Here is a 24,046-nt window from a genome sequence, read left to right as displayed (position 1 = left end):
CCACAACAGCCTGAGACAGACAGGGACTTGCACAGGCATTTCAGAGTACCTCCATAGGAAATTTACAGGACCTACACGTGAAATTTGGAGGACTTCCACAGGAGCTTCTGAGAAGCTCCACAGAAATTTTCCCCAAAATTCAAAGCAATTCCCCCTCATCTCTGGGGCTGGAAGCTCACCTCTCACCGTACACTCACTCAGCCTCATAAACACCCACCTGAGTTTTCAGCATTTCTTGCCCATGTAAGAAATAAAAGACTTTGCCTATGGACATACAGATCCACTTACTCTGAGCTGCAGCCCAAGGTGGCGGTTATGGGGCATGAAAAGGGAGGATGGGAGAGCAGGAGAAGGAATGAAGACAAGGGAAGATAATTGAAAGTACCAGTGCATTAGTTATGTTGCATATATCTAATGTAATTAGTATTAATAAGCTGTCAGTCAGAAGATGTCGTTGTTAAAAGGCAGTTTCAGTAGAGGAAAATTATAACTGAACTCCTCCATGTATTGTCTGTACTTATTTATTCTGCCTTTTTTTCAGTTCATTGCCACTGATCCACATTCAGCAAAAGTGAAACTGAAGAAGCAAACGGAGTTTTTTATTTAGTAATCAGAAAAAAGTACATTTTCTATTGCTCTGAGTAATGCCAACCACAGGAGGAAGGCTCAGCGAGGTTAATGGTTCAGTCCTACACTTGGTTCTCACTCCAACCACAACATTTTCAAGCTATAACTTTAAATTAATTCTGTTTTGCAATATATACACTGATTCCTGTGGTACCTGTCATGGTACTACTGCTACTTTACTCTCTACTAGTGGGTAAAGCCACTCCAGATGCTCTGCAGGGACCTGTCTTGTGGTTTAACACTGCAGTTCCTAAAGCTGGTCAAACTATGTGCAGTGAATAATGTATTCAATAATTTCCTTTTTTTTTCTTAATTTTTCAATTGTCTGCAAGCAGCTTACAGTATTCCCCAAAGCATCTGTAATGAGAAATTAGTCACTAAATATTTTATACAAATAGTTACTAGCTTGTGTCTTGATCACAAGCAGTTTGCCGTGGATTCAAGTGGGATGGGAGGATTTGGATTGGATTTGCACTTCTCCCTGTAAATTGGCCACATGGAGCTCCTGGATACAGCTGCGCTCTCTGCTTCGCAAAGCTGCCCTCACAACAAAAGCCGGAGCATTTCAGGCTCCAGCATTCAGATTGCCAAGCTTAAAGTTCCATCACCTGTGAGGAAATATCCCCAGTACACCGTCTATACTGTGAGCACCTCTCAAGTCGCAGAGCTGCGTACAAACACCACATCCCCGTTTTAGAGCGGGGGAAGCAAAAACAGAGTTAAACATGACTTGGGCTGGTGGAGGAAATCTTGACCTACAGAGAAACCCTGACTTTTATACCCAATTTCAAGAAACCTTTCCTCTTTACCTCGACAAAAGAGCTGAGCCCCTGTGCCAGACTGTGCATCGCCTGCCGGCTGGTCCCTCAGGTGCCCTTCACCTCCCATTGCTCCTCATTTCCAAACAGAGCACCCAGAGGTAAGATAAATGCCAGGAATTTCTCTTCTTGTCTCATGTAAGTAAGAAAATGCTAAAAGCACCACGCTGACTACCGCAACCAATTGTTAAATTCTGAATTTGTAAAATCCAAGATGAAGTAACTGAAGGTCTTAACAGGCTGTAATAATGCCTGTCAGTTCATGTTATCAAAATGAAATGTTTCTAAACCAGTACCATTCCAGGCAAAGGATCCATCACATTTTCTGACTCAGGCTACTAAAAGGAAAACCAGACCTTTGAGGTGATTAGGAAGAAAAAAGGGAACTGGGACATTACAAGAGCCCCAGCTCCTGTGTCTGACAATCTGTCCAGAGCGGGGTCATGGGGAAGCCAAGGTGGGCTGCAGAGATGCCAGACCTTCAGCCCAGCCATATCAGGGCTCTCCAATTGCTTGATGTGACTAATTTGGATTGTTACAGTTGACGCTTTGTTTGGAAAACACTGATTGTTTTCTAAATGTAATGAACTGTCATCATTTGTTGCAGACATTGAGAATGCAGCCCCATACGGCTCTCGGCAGAATGTGAGGATGCAGAAAAGCTCAGAGTCCATCAGCATCACCCTGGGAACTGTCTGAGACCCCATCAGGCAGAAAGTTTCGTGGTGGAAACGTACTCCTGGAGCTGTCAGTCTGAGACCTCCCTTTGGTGCTTCCTTCCTTTCCTCCTCCTCCTGCCAAGCTCCAAATTAAAAATACATAATTTTGGTGTTTTTAAGGACAGGGAGGACTAAAGAGGAACAGATGTCCTTTCAAGGTCTTCCACCTTTTCAGGATGAAATGTTTCCAAGAAGCTTTGGACAAGGGAGAGTTTGTGGTCATTAAATAGCTTGTCCTGTAATTGCAAATAAGGATCCAGCTGAGGCACAACTTCTGTGTGCAGAGAACATGCTTCTAAACTTTGTGCTAAGAGGCCAGGCTCATTTTCAAGACATGTGGCTCCTCCTCAGCCTCCCCAGCCACAGGGGGACCACTCACCCACCCCCTTACAGAGTGAGAGAATCCCCAGGGACACACAGACAACTGCTGGGCCTCTTCTTCTCAAGGCATTGCTGAAACAAGGAGATGCCCCACTCCGGAGACAGGATTTCAACCCATTTTCTACGTTGTTTATTGACACAGGGACAAAATTATTTTCTTCCAACCAGGTTTTCTTGTGTCAGTCATTCAACATGTTCCTATGTTTTTTTCCTCCCTTTCTTACTACCTTTTCTGATAGTAAAGACGTTGCAGATGGGCATCAAACTGTGCAAAACGTAAATTATGATTGGGTAGAATCAGAACATAAAAAATAAGTTATTTGGATGCATTTTTTTTCCAAAGGACCACAGCACATATGGCATGCTAAAAAAAAGTCTTGTGTTCATTAAGGCTAAATGAGACAGGTTAGAGAATCATGGGCACCAAATGGAAAACTTGGGGAAAAAAAAAAAAACATGCTGGCTGGCAACTCATTCTGCTGATGATATTTTTTGGATGTTTCCCTCCTGCCCTCTCTCCCTCATTTTTTTTTTAAACTGCAAGGACATTTTCGCAAATATTTCACAAATATCTGATGGCTGTTGCTTAGGAATCTGTCCTCCCCACTGTGCCTTCCTCATTTGAAGGTCATAATCTTCAGCTTGTGAAATCATAATTATCTTGCTAGCCAGTAACTCTGATGTCACAAATGGAGGATTATGATGACTTCAATGAAAAAAGCAGCAGCAGGAGAAAATGAACTCCTCAGCCACCAAGAGCTTGTTTTCCTCCCCAAAAAGATACAGCGAAAAAAAATATCAGCGGAATGATCTCCAAATAGACTATTTTCTGTGTAGCACCAGTGCCTCTTTCAGAATATGAGGGCAATTTCTGCCTTGTGCCAATTTAACACTGACTTCCACTTTATTTTAACACATAGCAGGTCTTATATTTAATGTAATAGCAGAATCTTGCTACTTCTTGTGGAGCTCATACAGAGACCTCAGAGTTCTATAAAAATGAAACGAGCCTCCCTTTAACCCTTCGCAAAAGGAAACGGCCAAGATTCACCACAAGGTCACCTACGCCCGAGACTTCACTGCTGCTGGGTAATTCATCACTGTACCAAAAAATATCACAAATAAACACTGTCTGTCAGACTAATAAAGTGTAATTAAAGTGTAACTCTCCTTATTGCCTGTTATTACGCATCCCTGCCACCTTAACTCAGTAGTGGGTGACAACTTCTCTCCCCAAAAACGCGGCAGAAGAGGGAGCAGAGCGGAGCTGGGACCATCCTGGTGCATTTCCCCTCTGTATTCCTGGGTTATCCTCTTTCTGCATTACAGACCAGGACACACACCTCACTTAGATGTTATTTAATTATTGGAAATATGACTAGAATGACGGTGCTGACTTTCCTTCAGGATAGACGCTCTAGAAAAGCGATTCAGCAATTCTAAATGTCATTATTTTGAATAAAGCTATCAATGTTTCTCCTGAAGAGTTCGGAATACAAGTAGATTTCTATTGTCACTATAAATGTTAGTGCATGTCTCTTGAGCATCAAATAAAACACATTTCAATGTAACTGCCTGCTTGAATGAAACATTAAGAGCTGCATTCTGAATTCCTGCTGTTTTATAAAAATGTGAACTGATAGTGCGGTGACACGGTTCTACTGTCTCTTCCAGTTGTCGATTTCAGGCACTACCTTGCAAAATATCGATATGCAAAAGAAGCAGGGCACTGGGACCAACCCTACGTCTGGAAAATGCAATGGCTTCTGCCACACCAATGAAAAGTATTTAATGCTGGAGGCTTGGAAAAACCCAAAATTCCCAAACCATAACCATGTTCTTTGGCACCGGTACTAGGCCTTATGACTCGGGGGAGAAGAGGTGGCAGAAAGTGCATCCTCACAGAAGAGCCGCATCCCAAAGGCGTATCACGGCAACAGCATCCTCAGCTTCCCGGCTGCAGATTTCAGCCGTGGAGGGGAGAACATGGGGGAAATAAAAGCACAACAGCTGCAGTGCCACAGGCCCTTGGCCTACAGAACGTGTTGGGAGACCGATGCGCACACCCACTATTCTCAAATCATTAGAAACAACATATGGTGGGTTGGTGTTCGTGCTGCCTTTCTCTGCCTGCCCTGTTTGTGCTCAAGGTATAAGTCAATTAAGAGAGTCAGGCTGCACATGTGAGCAGAGCATCCCACCAAGCAGAATGATGCATAAATTCTTTATCAGGGTTATTTAAAAATCTTCACCACATCTCCATCAATTCTAAAAGCTCCAAAGGCACTGAAAAATTATCCCATTTTGTCTTTGTCTGGCCAAAACCTTCCTGTGCTTTTTTCTGTTTTCACTGCAGCTGATACACACCTTCATCACCACCGTTGTTCACAAACTCCCAAAGCACAGAGCATAAAAAATAACACGGCATCTGCAAACAAGGTGATGATAATTGAGATGGTTCACCCATCCCCAAGAGCACCCCACTGCCTCTGTCTGTGTATTAACTACCATGCAGAGAGGTACACGTCGGCTTGTGAAATAGCCCAAAACACATATTGTTCTCCTTGGAAACATCCCCACAGTGTCAGCCAAACACCCTGGCCTGTACAGGGTGACCCATGGGTGCCCAAACATGGGAGATGCAAAACATCTTTCAGGCGGGGCTGTCCTGCAGCAGCCACGGGAGAAGGGTGGGAAAAGAGCAGCCTTGGAGCAGGAGAAAACACGGGACTGGTATGGGGTAACAGTTCAGATAAAGGCAGAAGCTCCCAGCACTGCAAGGACATCAGCTGAGACAGATAAGTCACTAATTTATAAGAGATCTGGACGACAGCAGGACCAGGACCCTGCTCTGGGAGGATTATTGGGAAAGGGGTAGCTAAACACATTGCAGAGGGGCTGGGAATGCTGCCATTTGCACCATGTGCACACAGGAAAAAAGAATAAATGTCTCAAATTCCACATCTGTCTACAGCAGAATTATTAATTTCTCCTAACATCTTGACTGCTTTTGATGTTGCAAAAGGTGGCGCAAGAAACGCTGAGGATGAGGGGACGGCAACACCAGGCACCACTGCAATACCGATCACGGTGAGAGCTCAGGAGAAATGACGCCAGAGTTGGTGCCATGACTGTGGAGTTAACCTTTGTCACCTCTGTATTTAGCTGACTGAGTTTCTCCCTTAATGAAGCAGTTTGATTTATGTCTGAGTCATTTGCCTTCATAATAAATTTATTAAATGATCATCTTTTTTTCCCTCCAGATTTGTCACTTGAAACACGGTAATTGGTGTTTAAACCTGCAACAGCATGTCTTCAAATGAGTTCAAACAACCTTACACGTTCCTTGCTCTCCATATCGCAACGAATCTCAGCTGTCAGCACTAACTTGGGGACGGAAGGATTCCAAAGATGAGGAAAAATCCTGGTGTGAAGATGCTGCCTGGCGATGCCAATAGCCCAGGAACTGCGGCTTCTTTTCACTCCCGCAATTACACGACTTAAAGAGAACTGGGAAGCAGCACAACATGCACCAAGACCTGAAGGCGTAATTTGGGGGTCTAAAACATCATCTCAGGTCAGACAAGTGCCTCAGGAAACAAGAAACCCAATGAATTCAATGAGCACTAATTACATGGTTACGTTAGACATGTTTGAGTGTGTTGCTGAATCAGATCCTAATCTCTCACTCTCTTGGCATCACAAAACACAAAAACAAGAAAGACTGTGCCAAGAATCCACTACAAAAATAATTGCTTTTAGTTTAAAAAACTAAGTTATAAAATACCTATAGAGTTGCAATTGGTCTTATTTTCTCTGCAAGCATCATTTTACATTAGATCATTGTTTTTCATTTAGAATGTGAATCAAAAAGTACTTCTGTTTTAATTAGTTTTATAAATTTGCTGAGCTAAATGAATACAGTAGTAAAATCAAAAACTACAGAAAATGTGCGTAATCTGAGCAGACTGTAATACTTGTGGAACAAATTGTAAATCTATTGCTTAATTAAAATTATTTGAAATGCCAAGATGTGAAAACTCTGAATTATGCTGCCATACAAAATCTACAGCTCATCTTAATAAATCACAATAGCCTCAGCTACAAAATTTTGTCATTTGAAAGGTTTCCATCTATACATGTAAATTTTTCCCCACATTATACATATAATTTTAGGACCTCATTTGTATCCTGATTTGATCAATGACTGCATAAAACAACACTTGGGCTTCTGTTGGGAGGTGCAATGACTGCAAAAATAATACAATTGGAAGGCAAGAAATTTTAAAATGCAGCTTGCAAGGTGTCGATGCATTAGTCCGTTTAACTCCCAAGCCCATCCACCTACAACGCTGACTGCATCACGCTGGGATTACCCACCAAGGGCGGCTTTTCCAAAGAGCCAAGCATCCCTAAAAGTCCATCACTGCCTCACTCTGGAGGTGACCAAGCCAGCATTTTGCCACAGTCCAGATACAAGTACTTTTTTTTCCCCAAGAATACCACAGACAGCCAAAGAGATGAAACCCTTGGCCCCAGCAGCAGTTTGCAGAAGCAGCTGCACACGGTCATGCTGCAAACAGCTTCTGATGACCTGAACCACACCGAGAACTTTGCTGGAAGGTTTCTGCAGACGATCTGCTCCGGAAAAATTAGCTGGCGTTCAAAGACGAGCAGCCCTACGTGGCCAAAGGTTTAGATGGAAAGCAGAAGAGTTTTAAATTCACTTTCTTAGACTAATTGGAGACTTTTGTCCTGGATGATAATCTGAGTTTTCTCAAAACCCATTATAAAGAGAGTGTAACTAAACTACACTTCTCTTTCCTTGCAATGCCTCAGTGTCCAAGCACTGTGAGTGGCAGAGATCAGCAATATTTGATTTCAGCTTTCAGTGCATTAATAAACATGAGAAATTGCTCTTATAAGTAGGGTTTCCTTGCCCACTGGCTGCTCTATAGATTGCTAGGACAAAACCTACCCAGAAATACAGAAACTGTACTTCTGTACAGCTCTGCCAGCTGTCCAGACCATTATGCACATAATTCCTTCTACTTGGGCTCCTCAGTAGGAAAAAATCCAACTCTTAAGTTGAAAACATCTTAGGGATTTCAATTTAATTAAGAGGATGACAAGAGGAGATAAAGGCAGAACGGTATTTATAATCATAATAGATTTCTTCCTGCATTGCATTGATACACCTGTGCCCATGTGTTGATATGTCCTAGTGGAAAAAATCCCTGCAATCTGTACTCCATCGTAGTGGACATCAGTATCACACGTACCTGTTTGGAACTGAGCAAAGGAGATAAAAATCTCACTCTCTGCCGCAGGAAAGGGAACAGATGGTGCAAAAATTCATACACATACAAATTCATACACACACAAATTCACACTTTTTTATGACACAAGGTTACTAGCAAGATCCTTCCATGTTTATACTTGAAAGGATTATCACTAGAGTTAGTCATTCTCGATCAAGCACTAAAACTGAGCTGGGAAAGGACTGCGGCAGGACACAAGGGACTGGTAGAGATCTGCAGGCACGGACGGAGCCCAGAGTGAGCCACACATGTTCTCTTTGCAAGCTCAGAGACTTTGGCTCTTCTCTTCAAGTCCAACTGCTTCTACAAATCCCACCAAGCTGCTGTGGGTACCCAGCATGGCCAAACACAAACAAACTGCAACCCTGCATCTGCGGAGTCCCACGTGTTTTATTTAAGAACATATATGCAGATGGTTCTCTAGAAAGCACACTCTATAAATAAAACATGTTTAATAACCCAAATAAACCAAACAAAATAAATAAACCATGCCATCGAATGGCAACTTTCTCTGTAGAAGAATCTGTAAAACACTTTCTGGGGTTTGCAAAGTGTCTGCCTGCAAAATATTTTGCAAGATTCCTTAAACAGCTGCAAAGGTCTGCATGGTGCACCAGCCAACAAACTCCTTGCTGCGCCGCTCTCCTGCTCTGTACCAGTACAAACCAAACCAACTCCAACGTCAGCTTGAGTCAGTGCTCAGTTTTTTAACTGCAAGTTATGATTTATTAGAAAACAGTAACTATTACTTTATTTTCCTACTGCTGGGAGTCAATGTAGTCCTTATGATCTCTATAATGCCAGGCAAACTGCACCAGCTCACTGTCCAGCCTGGCAGTTCCCCACAGACCTTTAAGAAAAGCGGTGAAGCCCTACAGTTGTACAGCTCACTTCTGAAGATGCTTCTTTCACCTGCAGAGTGGGCTAATGGGAATGACACTGAAATCTGAGCTTATTCTGGCTTTACTTTCAACTCTCAGGTGAAGGGCTGAAGCCAATGTGACCTGTGGCGATGCTGGAAGGGACTGGGCAGCAATTCTGCTCCTGCTGCGAGGACACGGGCAAGAGATGGAGCACAGGGGAGAAATGTCCCACCCCAGCCAGGCAGGAGGGGGACAGCCCCTTGGGAGCCATTGCGGGTGCAGTTTATCTGCTGAAACCCCTGTGAAACTGCTCTGATAATGCTCCAGATCTGCCTCTGCACTGGGGCTGCTCCATTTCAACCACTCGGTGTGGGTGGGGTGCTCATTTCTATAGGAAGGGTTGGCAGGATTGAAGCCAGGCTTGTAAGTGGTGGTTTCCAGTCAATTTGTTCTTCTCTGACCTTTTTTATTCTCTGTATAAAGCTCAGCATGCAGGAGGAGAACCAAATCCAATTCAGCATCAACTCATTTTTCTCAGGGTGGAAGCTCCCTTTCATTAAAAAAAAATCCCAAACAAACAAACTTACTTCTGTATTTCCATACATGCCACAATCTGGTGAGTTACCAGAATGTATTATTTATATAAAGCCTCCTGCTTTGGAGAGATCCGTAATTGTTGGCTTCCTTGCTATGTGCTACAACACAGCTTGCCTTGTTTCACAGCCAGAAGTGCTGCTGTATCTTTTTGTCTTCCTCTCCCCAGCAACTCAGCTATTCTTTTGAGACATACTGTAAGTGTCAACAGGTGGGACGGAGCGTTAGGAGGTAGAAGCTGCCGCGTTACTACAAAGGACCATCTGGGCACGACGTGCAGGCACAGAATGCAGAATCCGCAGCCAACAACACTAGAACATCTGTCTGCCTCCAGTCCCTTCACCTATGGTAAAGGTTACACACCGTCACTGTGCCAGCTGTGTCAGGTACTAGAGTTTTCATTAAAAAAAGAAAAAAAAAAAAAAAGGCAATAGCCTGTGGGGACATATTTTTGGCATCTTTATACATTTTAAAAACACGACATTCTGCTTGATTCAAAGCCAAAGTACCCTCCTACTCCTCCCCACACAGGAGATCTTACCAGCACCAGATATATGGGTTTATTTGATGAGACTTTACTCTCCCATGCGGGTGCAGGACCCCCTTTCACATTACAGAAGTGGGTAATACCTGCTTTGCCTGCATAAAACTTGGGATTATACAGGCAGCCAAATATTTTTCAGCCAGATTTCTTATTATTATTGAAGCAAGGAGCTTAACACTATTAATATGCTATCATTCACTTACAAACCCACAGAGCAACTCAGAGACAACAATTTCCCCCATATTCCTAACGGATTTTACTATGAATAAACAAAAGCATTCCTGCCCTGCACTTTTTCCCTTTCCAAGACTGTTGCTGAATGACCTTTTTTATTTTCCTCTGAGTAAACCAGTGCCAAAAATTTCCCTATCTTTAACAGCAACCCAAGCAGCAGCTACTGCGGACTCCTGCAACCCTCAACCCATCAGCACAACGACCCAGCGAAACCCCAAAACTTTCAAACACTTCATTTGGCTAAATCCCTGAGTCTCACCTCTCCTGGCTTTGCAAAATTGCACCATGCTTCTAGCAAAGTGTGCTCCCTGCTGACGGGAGGGCAAGAAACACGGAGGAAGACATTACATTACTCATGTGGTTTGAGCTCCGCAGAGCCGGGGATGCTCTGGGGCTGTCGGTGCAGGAGGCTGAGCCACACGGGGCTCAAAGATGTTTCCAGCTTGGCGTGTGACGAGGACAAAGATGGAAAACTGTCAGGTTACCTATCCAGTCTAACATCACTTGTGGACTTTTGGTCCTTTTTGTTTGAATAAAGTGCTTTTCTTTAATAATATTTAGTTAATACTTTATGGCATTTCTAGGAAATTCTTGCCAGGACAAACCACCTAAGGAAATGGGACTCTCATCTCAGGTGTGTCCAAATCGCAGAGCCAGCCTTGAAATGTGGCTCCTCTCCACATGACTTTTTTTTTGATTCCCAAAAGCTGGACTTTCTGTCATTTTTTATGAAACTTTTTGCTGCCTGTTTGTAAACATCCTGTCTCTCCAGGCTCCCTCTCTATCCCTCATCTCCAACAAGCTCGCTTGCTGAACGACACCGACATGCCTGGCACTGCAGCGCTCACACCCTGCAAGACACCACTTTCCAAGGTTTATTTTTCACACCAGCTACTGGTAAACGAGGCCTGTGTGACAGACCACTGGCTGGATAATGAGTTCATTCTCCAGACCCATCGAGAACAAGGTACTTTCCTGGCCCATCTGTTCGCTCAGCTCCTCCCGGCATGGCTCCAGGAATGCTGTTTTGGAAGAGAGCTGCAAACACCCGGTGGATCGCTGATGTGCAATAGACCCCGGTTTGATGGCCTCTAACTCACAGTGCAGAGCATTCTCAGCCAAAAAAATGGGAAGAGACAGAGCACTGGGATTACTTCAGAGCCACCGCTGGTAACTCTTTAACTGGAAATAAGATTCAGGGGGAAAGAAAGCCTCCAGAAGGCTAAAATAAATCTTCTAGCACAAAAATTGCACAGGCACAGCGCACTTCCTCGGCCACCTCTATTTTCTAGGAGAAATAGAAGCTCCAGGAAAGTCACAGGTCTGTAACCAGAAGCAGCCAGAAAGTCAAAGCGGAGATCTAGAGAGACTAGAACAAGAAATGACACTTAAAATATCAAGCCAGGAACCATATCCAGCTTCGACCGAAACTCTGGCACACTTGATATCAAAAGAAAAAAAAAAAAGAAAAAAAAAAGGCAAAAGCAAAGCTTAAAAACTTAAGATACCAGCTGCAAATATTTCCAGAGGCAAAAAGAGCTGGTAGCTTATTCACAATTTAGAGAAGGGATAAGTAAGAAGTGATGGGGGGTGGTATACTTGAGTGGTGAGTGGTTTAACAAAGATAAAGCAGAATCTCCAGTATTTCATCATCTTAGTACAAGAACGGGCCAATGGATAACTCCGACAAAGATCACACTTAAAATTGCCCTTAAAAAACAACACGTATATTTTTAAACAAAATAGTTCTGCCCCACAGAACTCACTGCTATTCAATATGAAAACGGTGCAGATGTAGGTGATTCATTAATGCAGTGAGGTAGAGGAAGGTCAGGAGAACGTCCTCACTCACATCCAATAGGGCTTTTCAACAACAAACACTCACGGTTGGTGTTGGGATAGAAGCCAACTATTACCAGACACACACAGCACTGTCCACATAGATACAGGACTAGATACACCCAAGGTGCAATTCAAAACCGGAAATCCTATTTGGTTTTGCAAACACACTACTGTCTCCTCCCTGACTGTACTAACGTCTGAATTAAACCATAACATCTCATGACTGGAACTTTTCTCTAATTCACGCTGAAGAGCCCTCACACAATCTGTGGCACCGAACAAAGTAGTAAATTCACCTCAACATCTTTATGCTTTCCCATAGTCTTTAAATCATTCATATTCAGACTTTTTGTGTGTTCTGGATCAGACAGAAATGTTTCCAGCCCATAACTCTTCCATTAATGTTTTTGAGGAACAAACTCTTTAAAGAGGAAGCCCTGTTCTTTAATCATCAGCAGCAGGAACAATGCCCAAACTTCACCGCTGCAGGACGAGCCTCGAGAAGCCCCTGGGCTCTAAGCCACCTTGGAGCGAGGTCCCTCTGAACACTGGCAGAAATCAGGCCCTAAATACATCCCCAGTGAAGAGCACACGCTGCAAACAGATGGCTGGTGAGATGCCATCTCCGTCCTGCTTGCTTGCAAAGGAAAGAAGAGTTAATGGTGCTCACGATGTCCTCTCTTGTATGGGCACAGAAGAAATTGGGCAAACTCTCCCATCTGTCATGCAATGCGTGTGAAGCTCTCCCAATACACTACCCTCTAACACATAATGCAGTTATTCTCCAAAACTTGATAAAAATTTGAAAACAAGTTTGAGAACAGGCTCCACTGCATCACCTGAAGAAGCAAAGTGGGGTGACCAAGAGAGCTGCACAGTAGGATATGAAACTTCACTGCACTGCAACTGATTTGTAAGACATCTCCCAATGTTATCTTCACAGAGAAGTAGCACGCCAAGGGCTCACAGGTAAAAACTGCTACTGCACACAGCGAAATACATTAAAACAACACTAAGAAGTTTGGTTTCAACATGCAGAGTTCTGTAAGATGCAGAGAAAGACCTTCCTTAGTCAGGACCCTTTACACCAAGACACTGTAGGATAGGATATCAACAACATTGACTGTTGATAACTACCCTTTTCTCCATTACCTCTTTTACCTCCACGAGTTTAACACGGGGCTATAAGGTCCCCATAATCATAGCTATAGAGGCGTGGACACTTGCAGGGACACGCCGCTCTCAACAACACCTAATGCTGGCAAGGTCTGTGAGGCAAAGCTTCAGCTTCAGAGACTCCTGTACCCCATGTGCCTGGGAGACGTATGACTTAAAACTCTCGCAGGGCCAAGGAATGTTTTGTTGAAAGCACAAACTTGCTTTTGAAACAACAGAATATGGCAAGCAAATACGAGCAGAGTACAATAACACACTGCTAGTCTGTAGAATGTTTCCTCAAAAGCTCCACAATCCTGGCTTGAGGCCAGTCTCTCAAACACACTGGGCTCTCTCCCCAGCGCCATGTGTTACCACAGGTTTCTCCCTACTTCTGAAACTGCTCCGAGATGGTCTGTCCTCCTGCAGTGATCCCCAGCTCCCCTCCTCCCAGCTGCTCACAGCTTCTGCCTCCAGCCTCTGACCTTTCAACGGCTACCTGGGAAATCCCAAATTCAGTCAGAGCCTTTTTAAAGCAAACAGTATACATATGATTAATTCTTCCTGCAGACCTCAAAAAAAAACCCTTCCTGATTAACAAAGGTCACTGAATCTCAAAAGTTTATGACAAACAATTCAAACACATTACAGCCCTCCACTAAAAAATAAAGTAAAAACAAAACTGGTTTTGTTTGGAGAAAACAGATGTGGCTGACAAAAAGGCAAGAAGCTGGCCAGATGCAAACTGAATAACTGATGGAAAAGTAGCTGTGTGTTAACACCAGCAACTTGTTCTTATAAAATGAAGAGGGACAGGGCAGGACCTCCTGCCACAGCAATCCCAAGGGCTCAGCAATCAAAGGAAAAAAATAAATATATACGTATTCTAGCAGCAAGCACTGCCCGGAGCTCCTGTTGGAGTTGCTTGGTAGTAGGATATTCTCTGGTTGCACTTTTCCTTCATAGATGTCAAAACACCTTGCAGAGGTGTGACATGGTGTTATCTCCGTTTTACAGACAGGGGAACTGAGAGGCGGTGACAGTAAGTTATTTTTTAAGATGAGATAGTGTGTCATCAGCAAAGTTAGAGCCACGGCCTGAAATCACTCCAGCATCACTACGAACCCCTGCAGCCTCCCCGGGGAAGGTAAAGTTGGAAGGCAGCAGCGATGCCCTCACAGGTGCTGTGTCCTGGAGCACACCAGCACTTCTCCCTGGTGACAGTGTCGAGCAAAGCTCACCACCGAGTGCCATCCAGCTGGGCTGGCACTTCAGTTCTGGTGGTACTCAGCCTGTCCCCTCCTCAGGCAGGGATGCTCCAGCCCTCAGGGGCTTTTGCAGCTCCCAGGGGCCAGCAAAAGGAACAGCAACCTTCTTTGCTGTGAGGAGCATAGGAAAATATGAAGAGGGAATCGTCAATCACCTTCCCACATGTTCCCATCATACCTGTTTCTATCAAGCAACTGTGATTTTGCTAGCCTGACTGATCCATAATTCATAACTATCATCCATGCTCAATAATTACAATGTTAATATTTTGGTAATTTAAAAGTACCTTTCTCTGCCAGAGTTCAGTCTGTACCACTGACTAACGTACAATTTAATATTTAAGTGTTTACGAACAAAACTGTTCTCTCCTCTCTTTATTTTCCTCCCCAATTCATGCCTTCAATATGTTTTCAAAATGTTGGGGAAAACAGGAAATCTCATTACTTCAAGGCCAAATTTAAAAATAATGAAATGCATAATGCCTGATCGGTCAATCAAATCCAATTCTACAGTACAGACGCACTCAAAGCCCTTCACTTTCTAATCACTAATAGGTAACACTATCAAATTCAGCCCTACACTCTATTAGAATTGCAGCAGAAAAGCACTTAGTGTAATATCCAAAGACAGCACACCAAATACTCTTCATTTGGCTCAAAGACAAGCCCAAATATGTTAATAATTCGAAAGCTTCCTCAAACAATGTGCTTTATCAATATGCTCAAAAAAAGGAAATAAAAATACCTAAACAGAACTTCCATAGATTAAAAAAAAAAAAAAAAAATCTAACTTGTATTCAGCCAGAGGACTGCGATGTTTTCACAGCGTAGGCGCTGATTTGTGAACTGCTCATGGCTGTGTTGCTGCCCCAGCTGCAGACCCTGTCATCTGCCATTTGCAAACCTGGAACCACTTCCCTGCTGTTTCCTACCCTATTTATCCTTCTTTTTGACCACAGTCATTTCAGGCTTGTTTGCAGCAGAATTTTTTACATCCTCATCTACTATTTCCTCATTTCCCCATCAGCCTCTCAAGCATCTACGTACAGTGTTGGTGGGGCAGCGATGAACTTCATCCAGCCTCCCCTCTCCCACCTGTGACACTAAGCATCTGTAAACAGCTCCAGTGCTCATGTGATCTCTTTTCCTACTATTGTCACCCTAAACTTAAGGTTTTCTAAGGTTTGCTTGCTCTCTGGATCACTGGCAGCACGCTGCTGTGAAACACGTGGAGGTTTGGTAGAACTGCCCACCTGCAGGCAGCAGTGGTTTCGACAAGCAGATGTAGCAAATATCGAGTTTACACGTAGACAGAGACACTGTGTGCTGGTGACAAGTAGTACAAAGGCTTATTTGATGTGAAGACAGAACGACTGCATTGCTCATGTCAAAAAGAGATCAGTGGAAGCATAACAACAGACCATTCTGCATGCTACACACACTGCGTAAAGCACAAAAAATACTCTTTATGTTTCCTGTGCTTTTTCAACCTGGTTTCTCAGGGAAAAAAAAAAGACATGCAATTGTTCTGTCACTCATTGCTTCCCCAAATAACTTTTGAACCTGTTGGATGATCTCAGGTTTGACAGATAGGCAGAGGTCTCAAAGGGATTACATCCCTACCAGATGCAGGAAAATAATAGAGACTCAAACGAGTGTCTTTGCTGAACTCACCTCCTTACTGCGGGCTGTACCTCAGGGGTACCAATTAGACCACAGGCCAGAGCAGCTCTGCGGATAAGGGAACAGCTGGGGGAAATGCTTACTTATAGCATCAGACAACGCACACAGAAAAAATAATGTTGGGAACACTCCAACCACAGGATACACTGAGATGAGGGCTTTGCCTTCTCAGATCCATCCTCCTCCAAGCACAGAAATCCAGAGCAGAATCCAGAAACACCTGTGCTGGCAGCCCGAGCACCTGTCCTTGGCGTCTTTCGTGCTTATTTTGTTCTCAAAACCAAAGTCACTTACAACATTTGCAAACTCCCATGTGATGTCCATGCTGATGCCCCAGGACTGTGCTGTTTCCCCAAGGCACAGCAATAAACGGTGTTACCTTCCTTGACCTCCCCTGCCTGCCCCCTCAAAGCTGCAAACGTGAATCCATTCTCTGAGCTACTAAAGCACAAATACATTTTCTCACTAGCATTCCAAAAGCAAACAAACTCCTGGCAAAGAGTAAGATTTCTATCCAGTCTTAAGGGGATGTGTATGACAAGGAAGCTAACGGACTCTCATTCTGAGAGCAGCCAATGCTTCTAATTAAAACTGGTTTGGAAGATCTGCAGCTATCGTATAAATCATCCCACTATATGCTATAAATAAGAAGCAGATACTGAATTGATCAGCTCCCATTTGTCAACAGAATGAAGATATTTGATTGTGCCTTCCTGAATAATAAATCCAAACATACCTATCAGGGCATTGAGAGCTGCTAGAAGTGTCTCTTCTATCAAACAACAATGATTATATTACAGGGCATGCATCATGGGGGATCATCCATTTCTCTTGTTTTCTCATTTAGCGCTGACATCCTCCCTCCTAGACGAAACATTTTGCTCCGTACAGCATGTGTTCATGTGAGAATCTCAGAGGTGAAGCAGGAGCAAATGCCACTGAGTGCCCTGATGCGATGTACACCCAGTGGGATGTACCACAGAGCAGAAGGAAGATTTGTAAGCTGTAGAAGCCTAAATACACAGGTTTTTCTTCCTACCCTTTTTCTTATAGCACTTCCAAAGGACACTCAAAATGCACCAGGTCTCAGACAGAGGAGCGTCACATAGTTCCTATCGGCAATGGATATCCATTTGTACAGAACAACGCAGAGAAACAAAACTAAATTCCTTAAAATCACCTTGTAACATCACTGAACAATGGAAACCTCAAAAGGCACCACACACAAGCAACAGATTTTTAATAATAGTAATAACAATAATGATAATATAAAGTTACCTCAGTCCTTTGTGGAAAGCTCTTGTCAACCATGAACACTAGATCCTGCTCACAGCCACCATGTCTTTCTCACTGTGAAAAACAAACAAATGGGCATCAATTAGGAAGTGGCATTTATTAATGCTAAGTTCAGAGTAGCTTCAAATGTTGCAATATACTCATAAAAAAAAAGAAGATTTAGGATTCCTTGTCACACGGAAGGCTGCAGAAGGTTAATTGAGTTCACTGTAGAGGTACTGTTGCCCCTATAACATATCTAAGGAAAAAAGCACTGCAGTCAGGTTATGAAGATAGATCTATTTTAAACCTTTAAAACTACTTGTTGGGTTGTTTTGGTTTTTTTTTTTTCCTCTAACAGGATAATGATTTCTTTTGCTTTGCCCCCAAATCCCTCTGCAACTGAACAGCAACTCTCACAGCATCCCCTCACCCAGTGGTTTTCACACCTTCCCACAAGCAGATGCTCTCATCGGCTCTCATCTCACCGGCAGACTCAAGATGCAGGCGAGCCGTCACCTCTGCCATCCGTTTCCATTTTCCCAAAGGAAAAACAACCCCTGGGACTGACCACAGGATTTAGTGCGGGCTTTTCTCTCCCCCGTGAAAGGACGGGGAAGCCAGTAAAGGAGCCCAGGAGGCTGCAGGGAGCTTCTGAGGGGCTGTGCCTTTACTTTCTCTTCTGCTGGGGCATAAAGGAGGGAGATAAAGAGGGAAATCTCCCCATCTGGGGCTCCTCATCCCCCACTTCCAAAATGACAGCAACTGCCTACAGTCCTCTCAATATTACTTAGATTTACAGCATCCTTCTTTGTGGCTTGCTCCTCATCTGCTCATGCTAGTAAAGCTGTAACCTATGTGTACTTATTTTACCAACAATAACTGTAAATCGGGATGATTTTATTATTTTGGGGTTATGTTTGCCAGTAAAGAGGAGAAGACAGTGCTAGGCTGAAATAATTTGATGGCTAGGCATTGATTTTGAAATCCTGCATCCAGGAGCACTCACCTCGCTGTCTGCCCTCCCCCCACTACCATGGCTAATTAATGTTCGCAGCACTACGAGTCCAGCCATGGTTTGCACGTCACCAGCTCTGCAAAGACTTTGCAGTCACTGTTTAGTGCCTGATGCTCATGCAAAAGCTACCGCAGAGCAATTCGCAACACACACACACCAAGTACAAACAACGCTTTCCTTGCTGAAGCAAGCAGATGGGACTTGAAGCACAAGATCCCATTTTAACAAAATCAGCTTGTTCAGATGACCTGAACTTGAAACTAAGGTGTTAAAATCCAACACAAAGAGGATTTCTGATTGGCAGTCAGTGATGTCATACCTGTGCCAATTACAGATGTAATTCATGCAGCTGCCTTTAAAAATAAATAATTCCCTCTCTGATACAGCAATAAGACACTGTAGACAGCCCATTTGCAGGGGATTACGTGGCACTTCTCAGGTAGTTAAAGTCACTGAGCCTTTTGACCTTGTGCCTCCTAACACTACTGGAGGCATAATCACATAGGAACGCACTGTTTATCATGTGTGTCTTATTGCTTAAGTAACGTCAGGCCATACAGCAAGCTGAGCTGTGGACCTCACGCTCATTTGCTATGAATTATCATGAGAAAACAACATGAATGTAATAAATAGTGCTATTAATTAGCTTATTGTATCAATTCAGGGACTGCCTACACAGATTAAGAAACACTAGAGGAAGCCTATGCTGGGCTAGAATAAGAGGTCATTGGCTTAAATGCAGATATTTCAAGCTACCATGATGCTACACCTGACAAGTAAATCTTGGCATGTTGCAGACTTGAAGTCACCAGAACTAATCGTCTCGCCAGATGAGATCCTAGCTTGCTCAATGTCATAATGCACAGCATATAATGAACATCAGGCAAGGTGAAAATTGATATCAAGAGCATTTCTAAGAGCTAAAAAGTTAACACCTAAATTGGAAATCAATATATGTTCCAAGTATTGATCAGCAGAATGTAATCTTCAGGTTTTTGTCTCTGCCAAGTGAATACTGTTATATGTTGAGCTGAAGTCCACTAAAACACCCTACTTTAAACAGTTATTTAAAGAAAAAAAAAAAAAGGTAACCCAACCCTGTGCTTTACAGAACAATTAGCTAACTCTACCGCAAGTATGCACATTTGTGCAGAACAACCAGAAACATGGTAACCCACATGTCAGCAGCGACTTTTTTACTGTTTCTTAGTTTTTTAAGGTTGTGCTTCCCTCCTGAAGACAAACAGCAAAGACCAGAAGAAACCCCAGCCAAGGAGCATCGCCTTTGAGGAGCATCAACTTTGAGGAGGATAACGTTTGGTATGTGCATGGGAAGGGCAGGTCTACACCGGGTCATGGAGTATGGGGCAAAGATCTTGAGTTTGCTCGGTCTGGGGAAGCTCAGATCTTTCTTACTTGCTCAGGCTTTCTTACTACTCTGCACGTAACACTGCTCAAAGGCAACTATATCACTTTTGGGAGCAAAGTCGGGATCTCCCCACAGCCTTCTGCTTTATGGTGGGGACAGATCTCCTTGGGTCAATATCAGGTGAAAAGCAGCTGCAGAGTACATCATCCCATGCTGTATATCTGCTCAAAGCAAGCTTCTCAGACTCATTGATGAATTAAATAGCTGTGAAAAACAATCACCTTATTGTTTGAGTCTGCCAGCCTGCAAGGAAGCAGGAATTTCTGTGCACTACATCAAAGAAACACTTGACCCTATGTGATCGATTCAGTTCCTCCTCCTAACTATTATACACAAAAAACCCTGCATTTCTGCTAAGTATCTCAGGTGAAAAAGGGGCAAGAATATCTCAGAAAAGGTTGGAAAAACTGTACATATCTATAAATATTTGTTGGTGTGCATTCCCTTAACTTTGCATGATTAAATACAGCCTGCTTCTGTTCTTCCACTTTATCCTCTGGGGAAATTTATCATCAAAATTATTGTACAGCATTCATTACTCTAGCCTCATTTAAAACCTTGCCCTACTTATTATTTAGGCTGCAAAAAAAATGCTGCTTTGTATAGTAGTTCCTATAATAGTCTCAATCATTACATTTAGAAGATTGCTGTAAGGCAGCTTAGCCTGTATTAGAGAAAAATAACGTGGGATTCCATAGTTAAGCGTTACAGTTCTTCAGCTTTTGGTTCTCAAATCACAACAATGCAACTTTTCAATTTTTTAAAAGGCTCTTGCTGCTAATTAGCAACACTGAGGACTTCAGTCCCTGGCTTTGGAAGGGACATCTAGCAGCTCTTCTCTGGTGGGATGGCGAGAAGGCTCCATCAGCTCCGAGGTGGTGCAGGGAACAAACTCAGCTGCAACATTCAGACCAGCTGGCAAAGCAAACAAATGGTATTTTTTAAACTCTTACTCAAAATTTCTGTTTGGGACAAAGAGACAGACGCAGCTATGTAAAAGAAATAAGATGCGGTGTCTAAAGTGAGGGAGAAAATCTAACTTAGTAGTAATTTGGGAAACTGTGTTTGTCTAAACCTTCTTTACTTCCGAAAAAAAGATCATTAATTGGAGTTTGAAGTCCCTGGTGCAGTTTTTCCTGAAACGCAGACCCTCCTGGGGTGGTTATGAGGGAGAGATCATCTCTTCTCCCATTAGCAGCCCCAACAAGATCTTCTCCTACATGGACTACAGAATTGTTTTATTTCTAGCTCCACCATAGCAAATTCAAATGGAAACCACAGGGTGGCCAAAAGCCATACATGAACACTGAATATTTTTTGGGTGCTGTGTCATGTATTTATTGGCTTGTTTAGGTTGTTCTGACCATCCTCACTGCCTTCCCCAGACATGACCAATCTCGGTGGCTTTTTGCTACCCACAAAGCTGGCTATCCTTCCACCTCTTCCCCATCCTAGATCAAAGATCTAATACAGGACTTCAGAACATGCAAAGAACCCCAGTTTAACTTTCTATAGGGGTGAAAATTGCCCAGCTAAACCTAATCTTCACTTCAGGTTTTGACTCAAGACTACTTTTTCCTTTCACATCCCTACCTTCTCTTTTTGACCGCTTTCTACGAAAGGCCTTGCTAAAGACCTTTCAATATCGTAAATAAATGAGATAAGCCAGTTCCTCTCTCTTTCTTATTGACAAGTTCAAAGACTTCTAAGAGATTAAGAGTGAAAGACTGTACGTGACCTGCTGGGTCATCAAGTCCAGGCTTTTCCTATCACTTCCAGCCATATCCTACAGTACCTTTCTACTGGATAAGCCTGATCATATCAGCATCTCCCAAATGTTTTCTTTTTTTTTTTCTTATCAGTTGAACCAGTTTACCAGGTACAAATGAAAAGCTTAGTGGTCTCTAACTCCCTGGGATCATTTTCTTTCTGGTGTCATAAGAATGCATCTTGTCTTTTCTATCCATCAAGCAGACACAGTTCTCATCATCCACGGGAAGGGAGAGAAAAAGATGTAAGTCTTTGTGGAAGGAAGGGAACAGGACAGCAGAGCTGATGTTCATACGAGATGTAGCGACAACTCCAGTACATGCAATGCACTGACAAACTGTGAAACAATGAAAATTCCTGTTTTATAAGAAAGAGGTCAACGTAGGGATCAATATTTTCCTTGGGTATTATTTTATCATTAGACTTAATAGATAAAAATACATTATTTTCTTTTTTACCCCTAATCATATGGATTCATATTTAATAACTAAAAATATGCAGCATCTTGCTATTTGCCATGCACAAAATACAGCTTTTTCATGAGTTCGGTCAGCAGAGGCTGTTTCTGATCCATTTTGATGAGCGTCTGTGTGTTCCTATGACCGGAGGGACTGTGCTCATTAGCTGCGCTGTGCTCTAGAGGAGCAAATTACCATTGACGAACCTTGCAGCCAGCCCAACACCCAGCTCTCAGTGCCAGCAGCTGCTCAGCACATACAGATGCACATTGGCAATCTCACTGCCTTTCAACAAAACACATCAGGAAAATCCATAATGCCAAAATACACCTATCACCACAAAAGGGATTTTCACAAGAGGAAAGTGTGTTCTGCATCCTCTCCTCAGCAGCCATTTTAAGTGCATAAAAAGCTGGAGACTCGTAGTTTGCTGCAAAGAGCAGCAGAGATCTCACCCAAAGGGGATGCCACTCTGGTGCAGGGCCAGGAGAGGTCAAACATCACCGCAGTGCTGTGGTCATGGGCAATTTCCAGCAAGTCTGAGCCATGGCCCATTAACCCACGTGCTACACAAACACACCGACACGAGGGATCAGCTGGTCACCTTCTCTGGGTCCATAATAGCTCCAAAACCCTTCTTACACGCTGCAAACGTTTTAATGACAGGAGTTCACTTCCCAACGTTGATCCACAAACACTTTGGTGCAATCAAAACATCTCCCCACACCAGGTTCTTGTAGCATACTTGAGGGCAGCGACCGATCACTTACACTGTGCAAATAGGCCAGAGTGTGAACCTGAGCAGACGCCCAACATCGCCACTGTCTTAGAGAGAGAGAGGAGGAAGGAATTTGGTGGAGGTTTGGTGGTTGTTTATTTTTGTGATGAATTAATTCTGTAAATTGCAATGCCATCTTCTTTTTCAGAAAAAAAAAAAAAAAAACACAACAAAATAACCCCCCCACACACAAAAAAAACAAACCACCAAACGAGAATTCTATTTGTTTTCTGCAATAAATTAGCATTATCCTGTTTTATAAGCCAATTCTAACTGTAGTTAGATATTCTGAAACACAGCTAATCCCTCATACAAGCATTTCAACAAAAAAAACATTACGTGCAATTTAACACGAATCCCAGATGGAGAGACCACAGCTACTAGGCAACAGACAGAAGACACAGCTGGTCTTATGAAATCACCAGGAAAATGCAGCAAAAGCTCCATTTTGCCTCGTGGATCCACAAACCCAGCACAGGCCCCACCACTGCCGGCTGCAAACCTCCCTGCAAGCAGGAGCTGCTTGTTCCTGGACAGGGCAGATTTCCTACACATACAGTGCAGCAGGTATTTATTTCCCTGCAGTCCATGGAGAGGACCCTACCAGAGCAGTTATCCACACTGGAGACCCCACTCCAAAGCAGCAGCATGTCTTCTAAAGGAACCACAGCTGGTGGAAAGCCTATGCTAGAGCAGGTTCATGCTGGAGGATGGCAACCCATGGACGGGCCCGTGTTGGAGCAGGTTCATCATGGAGGACAGCAGCCTGTGGAAGGGCCCATGTTGGAGGAGGTTCATCCTGGAGGATGGCAGTCCATGGAAAGGCCTGTGTTAGAGCAGGTTCATGCTGGAGGACTGCAGCCCATGGAAGGGCCTGTGTTGGAGGAGGTTCATCCTGGAGGGCTGCAGCCCATGGAAGGGCCCGTGTTGGAGGAGGTTCATCCTGGAGGACGGCAGCCCATGGAAGGGCCCACAGTGAAGCAGGGGAAAAGTGTGAGGAGGAAGGAATGTCAGAGATGTGATGTTATGGACTGACTGCAGTCCCCCATTCCCACCCATCCTGTGCTGATCGGGGAAGGAGGGAGAGGAGCTGGGAATGAAGGAGTGGAGTTGAGCCTGGGAAGCACAGGGAAGGAGACGTTTTAGTTCTTTGCTTTGTTTCTCATCATACTACTCTGTTTTTCAATGTTAATAAATTAATTTTCCCCAAGTTGAGTCTGTTTTGCTTATGAAAGTAATCGTTAAGTCACATCTTTGTCTTAACCCAAG

General features: G+C 43.5%; 1 protein-coding gene across 3 annotated transcripts in view; it reads right to left on the bottom strand.

The window, feature by feature from the left end:
* The window catches only part of DAB1 (DAB adaptor protein 1), a 436,704-nt gene that overhangs the window by 206,541 nt on the left and 206,117 nt on the right, over nucleotides 1-24,046 (bottom strand). For all 3 annotated transcript variants that reach the window (XM_071810184.1, XM_071810183.1, XM_071810182.1), the window contains exon 2: nucleotides 17,328-17,399. The gene's annotated coding sequence lies outside the window, so the exon portion shown is untranslated. The remainder of the gene's footprint in view (nucleotides 1-17,327; nucleotides 17,400-24,046) is intronic.

This window comes from Patagioenas fasciata, chromosome 6 (assembly GCF_037038585.1).
Source record: "Patagioenas fasciata isolate bPatFas1 chromosome 6, bPatFas1.hap1, whole genome shotgun sequence".
In the NCBI taxonomy this organism is placed as follows: Eukaryota; Metazoa; Chordata; class Aves; order Columbiformes; family Columbidae; genus Patagioenas; species Patagioenas fasciata.
Note: the sequence above shows the minus strand (reverse complement) of the source record. Positions and strands in the feature narration are given on the sequence as shown.